A 12,007-nucleotide genomic window follows, 5' to 3' on the forward strand; every position below is an offset into this window, starting at 1 on the left:
GTAGTTTATTTGCCATTTTATATATATATATATGCACACCCTCCCCCCACACTTTGTGTAGATGAGATAGAAGTAGTGAATCTCTTGGAGGCAATGATAGAGGCTTGTTGAATAGATTTGTGGACATAATACCTGGAGACATGGAAAGGGTAAGAAGGCACATTGAGTCTAGCATCACTGGCTTAGCAAAGCGGGCAAATGGGACATGAAAGGAGACTGGGTCAGAGATTTTGCATGATACAGGGGCTAGAAGGTAAAGATAAAACATTCAAATTTGCTCTGCTCTGCAACTGGGATTAAGAGAAGTGAACAGCAGACAGTGTGGCACGATCATAGCAATGGGTGAGAAAGATGACTAAAAATAACTTAAGGGTGTATTGTTTGTTTTTTCCTTGTTTTGTGAGTTCTTGTGTGTGTGGTGGTGGGGGGCAGGGTTCTTGTTTAAGAAAAAACAGCATGCCCTGATGTCAAGATAAAGCCCTTTAGTATCTTACCCTTGTCCTCCTCAGCCTGTTGGAAAATTAGCTCCATCTTTAGGCCATTAATTTTCTCTTTCTTTGTGGATAGCGAGGGGAAGAAATCTTTTAGGCCCTTGATACAAAACTCATCTATCACTAATTTCTGCATCTGTGCCTCAGTTGTCTCCTTGCTTCACTGTCTGCATCTTAAAACATCTGCTTCTAAGAACTGCACAAAGATCCCTAAAGAGGAATAAAGTTCTACCTGTTCTAACTTTGAAATCAGCACTGAGGAGGTTTCAGGCTGTTGGCATTCTTTATAAATGTTCTTGGTATCAATCTGAATGAATTTATGTCTATCTGAATCATTACCCATCTCAGTGGTACTGTATTTATGAACAAGATACAACCTCTGTCTCGTAAAAAAATAGCACTCACCAAGATAGATATGTGCAAGAAATCAACATTTTGTTGTTGTATCTTTGGTTAAGAATAGAGGAAAATAACTTGCCTTTTTCCAGTTGAGTACTTTATTGTGACAGCTGTTAGCTTCACACAGCCATTGCAAATATATATTTTGTTTTTTTTCTAATGCATGGTTGAAACTTTGCTATAACTAAATTTCATTAACACTTTAGGAAATGTGAACATTTCCCCCATCTGGTAGATGGCTTTTAAAATTAATTTACTTTGATTCAGCAAATCTGGAAACAGCTTGCAAAAATATATTTTTATGGAATTCTTCAGATTCATATTTGTAAGATCTCTGGTTTAGCAATTTTTCTTAAAACCTGTAATATAGTTTCTATTTCTCAACTGTACAATTTCTTTCCAAATGGTAATAAAACCAGGTGGTATGATGTTTAGTTATTCTGTGCATTAACCTCTCGCAATTTAAATGGTTATAGTTGATGATTCAAATTATCTGCTTAGACATTACAGAAATGGTTATTTCAGTTTTTAAACTGCTGCCTTTTCTCTTATTTTACTTCTGAAGTTTGCATGGCTTATGAAGAAGCCTGAACATCAGGGGAAAACTAGGTCATATGCCTTAGATATCTGTGTTCAGGTCTGCCAGGGGTGTTTGGTAAAACACGCAATGGACTCAGTGGTAAATTATTGCAACTCCTTAGTGAATTTCTACTAACTAAACCAGGGATTGGCAACTTTTGGCATGCGGCACCCTGGCAGGCCGGGCCGGTTTGTTTACTTGCTGCATCTGCAGGTTCGGCCGATTGTGGCTCCCACTGGCTGCGGTTCGCCGCTCCAGGCCAATCGGGGCGGTGGGAAGCAATGGCCAGCACATCCCTCGGCCCATGCCGCTTCCTGCCGCCCCCACTGGCCTGGAGCGGTGAACCGCGGCCAGTGGGGGCCACGATCATCCAAACCTCTGGACGCAGCAGGTAAGCAAACTGGCCCGGCCCTCCAGGGTGCTTACCCTGGCAGGCCTCATGCCAAAGATTTCCGATCCCTGGACTAAACCAAGGGTCTGATCTTTCAGTACCCTAGAAGGCATGCACATGTATGTGAGTTTATTTAAAAGACTATGGGCCATATTCTTTGATATGGCACCACCATTTTGAGCTGCACCACAAGTGGAAACTGACCCTAAAGCTGGCTTAACCAGCTCAGGGCCCGTGATCTTCCAATAGGATAAAGCTGATAAAGCATCTCTTGCCCACGCTGTTGTCTACAGAGCAAGGGAATGGAGAAAAACTGAACATAGCTGCAGTAGAAGGATATGGCTGGGATGCCGTGCATCATGCTGACCCCAGAGCTGAGGTGCCAGCCTCCTGTGGCCATTTGAAGCTGCCTGTTCTAAGCCAGCACGGGTTAGGGGAGGGGCAGGGGGCAGTGTGATGGTCATACACAGAGAAGCACCAGGATAAGACAGTTCAAAGGTGAGCTTTAAGTCACTTTCTTGCAATCACCTCTCACATGTGTTGATCAGTCACATCCTGAGATCTGGACCTATATTAGTCCGATTTTCTTTTTAGAGGTCCTATAAAAACATTGATCAGAAACTAAGGTTGTTAAGCAGCAAAGAATCCTGTGGCACCTTATAGACTAACAGAAGTTTTGCAGCATGAGCTTTCGTGGGTGAATACCCACTTCTTCGGATGCAAGCAGAGGTTGTTAAAAAGCTGATACAAAGTTTAAAAAAAAACAACAGATTTTTTAGGGAAAAAAAATCACACTGTCATTCCATGAGCAAGAATATGTAAATTTGTGATATTTCTGTAAATGTTCCATGTACCCTCTGTGTGCTTCTTCTTAACGCTCAGTCTAGTCTTTTACATTCTCTATTTCCATTTAATGACTCCTAATATATTTGGGAATCCAGTAATTACAGGGAAATCTGGTTGATGAGGTTGCCTTCCTTGAAATGAAGAAAATATCTGTATTCCCAAATAGCATCAGAAAATGTCACCAGACATGTGGACACAGAAGGCTGACTCATTGTCTGGCTATTCTGAAAGAAGGACAGGAGACATTTGACATGGGTTTAATCAGGCCACAACTTTATTATTAGATGTCTGGGACTACACGGCAGCTAACAATGTACAGTGCAGGTAACCCCATGTCTATTCTGTAATTACCCACGGGGACTTTTACCAGCTCCCCCTCTTTTATCATCTAGGTCCCTCCAACAAATCTGTTGCCGGGACCTTACTATCCACCCCCAACCCCTCCCAAGAGGGTGTTGGTGGGGTATAAGAATGTGGGGTTAGCTCCCTGCTGTACCAATTGTAGGAGTCCCCAAATGCCCTCCATTTGTTCCTTGAATGAACACCTTTTTTTAAGTCCTTTTCTAAGCCATTTATCCAGTCCCTGTATATCCTCCCTATGGGGTACCTGCACTGGACATCTGACCAACACTTTAAATAATGATTTGCGACATGGCCTACCATGAACAGAGCCTGCTGTGGGGAAAGCCAAAAAAAAACCCAGCTGCACCTAAGCCAAAAATTCCTTCCCAGACCCCCTAAAAAAGGGGCAGCTAGCATAATGCCCACAGCAGGTGTTGACCAAACCTGGTATTTTATCACCTAAAAGGGAGATAGGGTGGTTCCTGCTTCAGCCTTGGTCCGTGTGAAAAGGGAGATTTCAGGCGTAGAGCTGCCCCTTTTAAACTCTGCGTTCCCAGGTGATGCATCAAGGACCATGCTGACCCTTTCTGCAGCAGTTTTCATCCCCCACCCCCCCAGCTACAAAGCACTGTTCCCTTTGTTCGGCCAGCCAGTCAAATACCCCTGCCACCCCCACCCCCACTCCCACTAAAGGTGCAGGGAGGTCATTTGAGTGATGTCTTCAAACAAGTGTTTGGAAGATTCCAACTAGCACAAGACACATGTGACATTATGCAACATATCTAAATTTGGTATTTATAAATGACAGCAACTTTATCAGACAACTTCCACCACCCCCATTTGCCTTGCACCCACAGTTCCTACCAGGGCCACCCAGGGGGGGGCAAGAGGGGCAATTTGCCCCAGGCCTCGGGCCCCACAGGGGCCTCCACGAGAGTTTTTCGGGGCCCCTGGAGCGGGGTCCTTCACTCGCTCCAGGGCGCCTGGAAACTCTTGCGGTGCCGGGCCCAGGAGCTTCTTCTGCTCCCGGTCTTCGCAGGCGGGGGGTCCTTCCGCTCCGGGGCGGAAGGACCCCCCACTGGCGAATTACCACCGAAGCGGGACCCGCCACCGAAGTTCAGCTCAGTCTTCGGCGGTAATTTGGCGGTGGGGGGCCTTTCTGTTCCGGGACCCGCCGCTGAAGTGCCCCGAAGACCCGCGGTGGGGGCCCTCCGCCGCTGAATTATCGCCGAAGACCAGGCTGCACTTCGGCGGCAAGTCCCGCTTCGGTGGTAATTCGGTGGCAGGGGGGCCCCCACCACGGGTCTTCGGGGCACTTCGGCGGCGGGTCCTGGAACAGAAGGGCCCCCCCCACTGCCGAAGACCCCAGGCCCCCGGAATCCTCTGGGCGGCCCTGGTTCCTACTGGAGTAACCATAAAACAATAATAAATTCTGCTGAAAGAGACTATTGTTTTTGTATAACTTAGATAGTGAGGTTATGTCCTAATGCTTTTGTGTTCAAATTATGCATATATTGGATTTATGTCTGGCATGTATGTCCCACCAGAATAAGGCCTCAAGTCATTAAACATGAAGATGCAAGACAGTAAACATGAATTGCTAAACATTCATGGACACGTCTGTCAACTCATATCCTTATCATTTTGTTTAAGTAGTTTTGATACATTGAGCTGTAGCAATTAAAATTTCATTCATGTAAGTCTGTATGGTATACATGTTTAATAGGGTAAGTTATGAGTACGATAGTCATTACTGATGCACTGTACCGAAAGCACATTTGTCATGAAAAGCTTAGCATAATAGGCTGGCAGCATTTATATGAAACACCCCACTACGTCAGCTTCACTGAGATCTGATATGAAACATTTAAAGAACCTGCAGTTCTTTCCCATAACTTTAACGTTTCCATACTCTAATGAGACAGACACTTACTTCATAGACTTTTTCCTGGGACATACAGGTACAGTACACCTTAGATCAGGGCCACCCAGAGGATTCCGGGGGCCCGGGGTCTTCGGCGGCACTTAGGCGGCGGGTCCCGGAACAGAAGGGGCCCCCCGCCGCCGAAGACCGGGCTGCGCTTCGGCGGCGGCGGGTCCCCCTTTTCCCCTCCCCGCCCCGGCCTGTCCCGCTTCCCACCCCGGCCCCGGCCGGTCCCGCTTCCCACCACCCCCCCCCGCCCCGGCCCCGCCCCGGCGGGTCTCGCTTCCCTTCCCCCCCGGCCCGGCCCCGGCGGGTCTCGCTTCCCTTCCCCCTCCCCGGCCCCGGCGGGTCTCGCTTCCCCCCCGCCCTCTTACCGGAGCGCGTCTCCGGAGGGGCCTGAGCTTCGTCCCGCTCAGAGCCGCGTGGTGAGGGGGCGGGGCTGTGAGCTGCACGCCGAGCGCAGGCAGCTGCCCCACCCCCTCCCCACGCGGCTCGGATCGGGGCGGGGCTCAGGGGCTCGGCAGGAGACTTGGCGCTCAATGCGCCGAGGCTCCAAGAGAGGGGCGGAGGCGGGAGCCTCCGCTCTTCTCTTGGGGGCCCCTGTGGGGCCCGGGGCCCGGGGCAAATTGCCCCCTTTGCCCCCCCCCCCTCTGGGCGGCCCTGCCTTAGATACACTGGTAGGAAACAGGCTTCATGGCACTCCATAATTCAGCTCTAATACCAATCATTTCACATTGAGCATCAAACTAGTTTCCCTTACTATAGGTGCCTAAAATTGCAATGTAAAAATCACATGCCTCCTCGACTACTGGATGCTGGTCCCTCACCTGTACAGGTTCCCATTCCATTTCCTAAGGCTGAAACAGAGTTGTTTATACTTGTCCCAACTTCTATTGAGAACTGGCTGTGTATGTGTGTGTGTGTGAGCGCATTTTGGCATGTTGATCCCTCTCTCCTATTTTCTCTCCACAAACTGAAATTGCTTCTGAAAAGAAAATGGTGCCATAGACCACTGGTGTTTAATAAAGCTGGGCAAATAACTGATTTTTTTTGGCTCCTGGCAATTCCAAAAAAAAAAAAAAAGGAGGGTGTGTGTGTGTGGAGGTTGGGGTCAAGTTTTGCACATGGCTGATGCTGTGTGTGTCAAATTCAGTAAAAGTTTGGGGTTGACTGAAACTCCATTTTGTTTCATATAAACTACTCTTCCAAAAAATATTCACCCCACTCTAGTGTTTAATTTAAAATGTGCAATTCCATAAAGTTTTGCAAGTCAACATGCCAGTAATCTGGAGGAATTTGAGGGGCACTCAAAATACAAGACAAAATAGAATTTGAAGTAATTAAAAGTGATGCAAAATGAATTTATGTCAATATATGCCAAATTTCACTAAGGAAACATTTTCATCTAACCAGCCTTCATTACTAATTAGTTAAAGTTAAACATTTAGTTTTAATCAAGATCTCAGTCTGTGTTAGCTTTCCTGGAAAAACTTTGAGGCGCTCAAGGCAGGATGATGAGCATCTCTTAAATTCCACTGCTACCATAAACTAGCCATCCTCCTCTCAATGAAGATCCAGATTTTAAATCACCCTCCTTGAGGTCTTGGGAAGAGGAAGATACTGCTGAAGATAAGGCTGAATTATATCTCCTCCTTTCACAAAGAAAAAGCAAGATCTGTGTGTCGAGATTGTGGGGTATAACTGAACCCTCTTCCCCCCCCCATTGACTGTGTCCACAAAATACTGGCTGCAAAATTAGAAGTTGGCTCCTTATAAGGGCCTCATCTTTGTATTAACTGATCTGCTATACTTCAGGACCACTTGGAGGATGCTTCCTCAGAGCTAGGGTCCCTCTGAAACTTGTCTTCTTAATCCCATATTCTGCACTGTTCCAATGTTGTTACCCCCAAAATAGACAACATTCTTCTGCTTACACACATCTTGTGAGATAATTACATGTGCTACAAGCCTTTCTGCCTAATCCTCATTAAATTAACATTTATATGATTGTGTCTCTATAGAAGTTTTAATATTTATTGTTTTAAATTTATGTCACAACAGTACACTAATTAAATTGTAAATTATATTAAAGTATAGTTGTATACGTGTGCTATTTTCACATGCTACCAGATGGTGTGAAGCAGATAATTATTCACCTTTTCCAAGCAAAAGACTTTAAATAAGTGTCACACTTTGCACAGCTTTGTTGTCTCTTTTCTTAAAGTTTACACAACAATATAACTCAGTTAATTCCTCCACTGAGGGAAGAAAGCTTAGTAATCAAGGAGCTTCCTTTCCATCTAATCTTTTTCTCCCCCAAGTTATTTTTTTTTAAGTTTAATAAATTCTAAGATTATTTATTAAGTAAATAGCAACTTTATATGCACGTGCGCACACACACACACACTTTTTTACTCAAGTGGCTAATCAAACTTTGGGGCCATGGGAATGTTCCAGCTAGGAGTAGAAATTCACAATGGAGTCTCATATTTTCCTTGAGCCAATCTTGTTTATTTACAAGGACTATACAAAGTCCTTCTCCAGTGAATGTAGGAAGAATGAACAGCAAACGGAGCAGTTTCTGTGCTTATAGGCCCACAAGTCACTTTATTCAACAGATCTCAAAATTCTCTCTAGCTTTTCCCAGGATCACACACCATTGTTGGAGGGCTCTTCCTTCCCCTCCCCCTCTCCTGCTTCCCTGGTTCTTGTCACACAGACAGAAAGCAGAAGACCAGAAGTCCAAAGTGTAGGCAATGCAATGTTTATTGGGGTTCATTCCAAGCAAGCATCTCCATAGCTCTACATGCTGGCAGAGTCTGTTCCCCAGTCTCGCACTCTCTTCTCAATGATGTGTTTGGCTAGTACATAAAGCAGCCAATGATTTAACACAACTGGATGAACTTTACTTTTCCAACGCGGATCTACTAATTCTGTATGTTTTTTTCCAGGATATAATTGCTATGGGTAACATTACCAGACATTTAGCATTGAACTCTGTGGTTTCAGTTAATTTTATTTTTCTCTCTTTGACTCCAACATCCATAATAGTAAAAGACAGTTTGTGGATCAAGGGCCTTCTAGGCCTTAACTACAGCATTCACTCCCACCACAAATATTATAATACATTGTTTAGCCTACCAAGCATTTATAACAAAGAATAATATTATCAAGAAAAAGCACGTTATGGCAGCCTTACAAAATTATACTCCCCCGCTCACATGAAGTATTATTTTAATGGATGAGTAAGATATATTTTATTTTTCCTCTCATTTGGGTGAAAGGCAGATCATTAGATTATCTGCTTGGTGTAATGAATTCTTAGGACAATTTCGCAAGGCTGTTTTGCACTATATTTTGATATTTTACTATTTGAATTACAGTAGCCCCTAAAGGCCCCAATCAAGATCTGAGTCCCATTGTGCTAGGCACTGTACAAACACACAGCAAAAGACAATCCCTAGCTGGAAGAGTTTATAGCCCAAATGGAACAGGGAGAAACAAAAGCACAGAGAGGTTAATTGACTTGCCCAAGGTCACAGGGCATTTGAGTGGTAGAGCTGTGGCTAAAACTCAGGTCTGCTGACTTTCAGTTCAGTGGCCTATCCTCTAGATCATGCTAGCTTCAGTAGCAGTAATAGGTAAACTCTTTCATTCTGTTTCATGAATAACGCCACTAAGGACTGTGACATGGTGGAGGAATTGGGTCTAGCCTTTCAGACTTGGTCTCTGTGTAGTTCATCATTGATTTTGACAATTCTTTTCTATGGGTAAGCTGTGTGCAATGTTGTAACTGTGTTGGTCTCAGGATTTTAGAAAGACAAGGTGGATGAGGTTATATCTTTTATTGGACCAACTTCTGTTGCTGTGAGAGACAAGCTTTTAAGCTTGTCAAGGCTGAATCCCCACTCTGGCACCTCAAGTGCAGGAAGTGGGGGCCCACAAGGATTTTAAAAAATAATATTTGCCATTTCAGGCTTCTATTAAACTCCCAAGGTTATGGTTTCGCTCTAATCTTGGCTTGGTAAACACTGCCACTACCCAAATGCAACCCCCACCTCTTTGAATCCAGGAAGGAGCACTTGGGAATTCCTCCATGTGGAGTACCCTCACCCCACCCTCTGGGGAAGAACTGAGAAAGAAAACAAAGGAAATTAGCTATGTCTATCAGCTAATCAAACAACATGCACAGACCTCTTAGGACACCAAAAATCCAATCCTGTTCTTAAAAAAAGATACATTTTATTACAAACAAAAAGGGAAAAATACATCTGGCTTTTTGCTAGATTTTAAAAGAAACCATTACAAAAATTAAGCCCCCAAAATAGCTCTCTTGGGGGTTCAGCTTAAAGGTTACAAGCAAACCAAAGTAACTGGGGTTAGCACAGAGGAGAGCCACAAGCCAAAATAAGAAGTAAATCTGATAGCGTCTAACTAAACATTCGCTGTCCAAATTATACCTGGTTCAAGCCTTACACGGCATTCCTGCTGCTCTCTGTTTCCCTCTTTCCCGGAGAGAGACACACACAAACAAAGAGAAGTTTTTCCCCCCTTTTAAAAAGTTCTAGCCCTCCCACTGGCTCTTTTGGTCAGGTGCCCACTTCTTTTCCTTTACCTGGGGAACTTTGTTAACTCTTTGCAGGTAAACCAAGCAGAGAAGAGCCACCACGATGGACTTTATAGCTAACTGGCTGACTGGATGTCTATAAAAGGAAGCTCCTCCCCCCCTTTCATTTATGACAGAGCTACACAGAGCTCTTCTTCAGGTAAGCCTGTCAATAGGCTGGCAGTTGCTTGCAGGTTCAGATCGCTAACGGAATGGAGGTATTATGGGTTGAAAGTTCAACACAGCATGTCTCTTCCCTCAGTCAGGGACACCCATATTTTTTAATCTGTGGACTACATGAATAACCCAATATAATACTTTCTTATGGATGACAAGAAAAAAGAACAAAAATATGCCCTAAAATTCCCTAGGTACAGCTCTCTGTCACATTCTAAAGTGTTTCACATTAGGGGTCTTAAAAAAATGAATTGCTTAGGACTTCCCCTTAATTAATTATTACATGATACAATCAGGAAGGAGAATCAGCATCATGTGACTCAGGTGACCAATCACACATCTGAAACAATGAATATTGATTATTCAAAGCAAAGTGTCCAGAGCAAACATGATCCAGCCATAGAAAGAAATGTGTTCATACAAACTATTCAAACAATTTTGATTAACAAAGATATCTGCACGAATTGTTATTGAGGGGTCGGAGAGAAGCTACATTCATCCAGTAAATTGTTTGCTGAATAGTTGGATCAAATCTAGTTGGAATCTTATGGGCAGTAAAGGAGGCATATCTTTGTTTATATTTGAAATTTGTATTCAGTTACATACCCAAATACAACCCAGATGTCTCTGCACAACGCTACTGCATATGTTGAATAGCTTTTGTTTGTTTCAGTTTTGTGTTTGTTCACTAAATAATGCAATCACTGGTGCTGTCCTGTTGGCACCAGTGCTGAATATTCTAACCATGATCTAATATATGCTTTACTAACTTTCAAAATTTTCTTGGAGAGGTTCCATTTTTCTTGCCTGGCATTACTGTCAGAAGATTTATCCCTTTGCTCTCTATATTCATAGTTTTATCTGCAGTATATGATACATTGTACTCTGTTTCTATTCTCCTGAAAAATAACATTGACCCATTTAGCAGAATCATTGAACTGTAATGGATGGATCCACAATTTCAATATTATTTTTCCTATAGTTTCCTATTCATGTAACTGCTTTTATCAAAACCACACCAGAGGAATATTAAATAGATTTACTATTACTCTTAAAACAGATTAGCAGAGTCTCTCTGTTTGTAAAATATACACAAATATATTATATACATACATGATACCCTCCAACAGTCCTGATTGTCCATTATCTTTCATTTCATGCCATCTTTTACATCCTTGTGAAGTCAGTTTAAAATATTACCAGATCAGAATGGTCAATTGCACATCCCCTTTTCACAGGTGTAAGTGACTACAGAACATGCAAGGTAGTTGAAAGAGAGAGAATGCTGTTCTCAACTTCAAAGTTGTACTAAAAAAGGATGTGTTGAAAAATAAAGATAAACCGGGGAGTTATTCCCTTGAATCTATGTGAAAATAACAATATTTCCACTTCAAATTACACCGTCTCATTGAAGAGAACCACACTGAGTTTTAAATGAAAATTTAAGTCTGTTGAGTTTCCTGAAATTACCCATGATTGAAATTTTGAATTGGTTTTAATAGACTTTTCTAGATTTCTCTGGTTTAACAATGAAAAATCTTAGGCACCTAACATTTTCCACATCTATACATCTTAATAATCTTTTCAGTATAGAGTATGGTACATATTTATTTTTTACTGTAGGTATTTTCATTTATGCCAAGATTTCCCAACTTAATAAATGTTACTACACTTAGCTGATGGAGACCTTATGTAAACAGGAAGAGTTCCTACCCTGTTGTACCACTTTCCTGGGGTTTGCATTTATTACTAATTTAAATAAAAATATTAATATCCAACATATAAAATATAATATTGAAAAATAATGTAATCAGCTAAAGTTGAAAAGTAGAGAATTATTATGATGTTATGCTAAACAGAATTGATGTCAGAACTGCATCTTTTTAAAAATTATAGAACGAAACCAGTTCTGCCTATAAAATAGTGCACATATACATGTGTTAGTAAAATCATCCATATTTGATTTACACACACACACACACACACACTATTTTATAGGCAGAACTGGTAGTACCACCTGAATCGTGCCTGTGCAACCTTACTTCAGCGCTCTTCCGCATATGTATTTTATATCTAATCTATATCCATAAATGACATAGCTGTTTCAAACACCATGCTCCTATTTAGAAAACCCTAGATATATCTTTCAATCAGCTGTCTTGTCCTCAAAACACAAGAATTCAGGGCCTTTCTAGAACTGACTGGTCACTATTTAATCTCCACGATATGGTATAAGCCTTTTATAGGAATC

This window comes from Mauremys mutica, chromosome 2 (genome assembly GCF_020497125.1).
Source record: "Mauremys mutica isolate MM-2020 ecotype Southern chromosome 2, ASM2049712v1, whole genome shotgun sequence".
In the NCBI taxonomy this organism is placed as follows: Eukaryota; Metazoa; Chordata; order Testudines; family Geoemydidae; genus Mauremys; species Mauremys mutica.